General features: G+C 38.4%; 1 protein-coding gene across 1 annotated transcript in view; it reads right to left on the bottom strand.

Annotated features, from left to right (window-relative positions):
* Nucleotides 1-453, bottom strand: part of AP3B1 (adaptor-related protein complex 3, beta 1 subunit) — a 271,170-nt gene that overhangs the window by 199,636 nt on the left and 71,081 nt on the right. The gene's annotated exons all lie outside the window — the stretch shown is intronic.

The raw sequence follows: 453 nt of genomic DNA, 5'->3' as shown, positions 1-453 counted from the left end.
AAGAACTCTGGACATATCAGAATCAGAAATGTCAAAAAAAAAAAAAAAAAAAATTCAAAAACAGTGAACAAATTGAACAAAAGTAATCAGGAAGAAATGAAACAGCAGCTGATTGAAACCAGGAAAGAAACTGAGGGGGGGAAATAATCAAACATGAAGACTGAATTTAAAGGTTCCACTAGAAGAAAATCAATGAATGAAAATTTAATATGGGGCATTAAAAGAAAAGTAGAAAAAGAATAGAACTAAAATGTGATCACGAAAGAAGTAAAAAGGGTTAGAGCAGCAGTCCCCAACCTTTTTGGCACCAGAGACCAGTTTCATGGAAGACAATTTTTCCATGGTGGGGGTGGGGAGACCAGTTTTGTGGGAGATAATTTTTCCAAAGATGGGGGGATGGGGGTACTGGCAAGGAGTAGTTCAGGCAGTGATGTGAGAGATGGGGAGGGGAGC

This window comes from Propithecus coquereli, unplaced genomic scaffold (genome assembly GCF_000956105.1).
Source record: "Propithecus coquereli isolate 6110/MARCELLA unplaced genomic scaffold, Pcoq_1.0 Scaffold9, whole genome shotgun sequence".
Classification (NCBI taxonomy): Eukaryota; Metazoa; Chordata; class Mammalia; order Primates; family Indriidae; genus Propithecus; species Propithecus coquereli.
The sequence above is the reverse complement of the archived record's forward strand: the minus strand, read 5'-3'. Positions and strand labels throughout refer to the sequence as shown.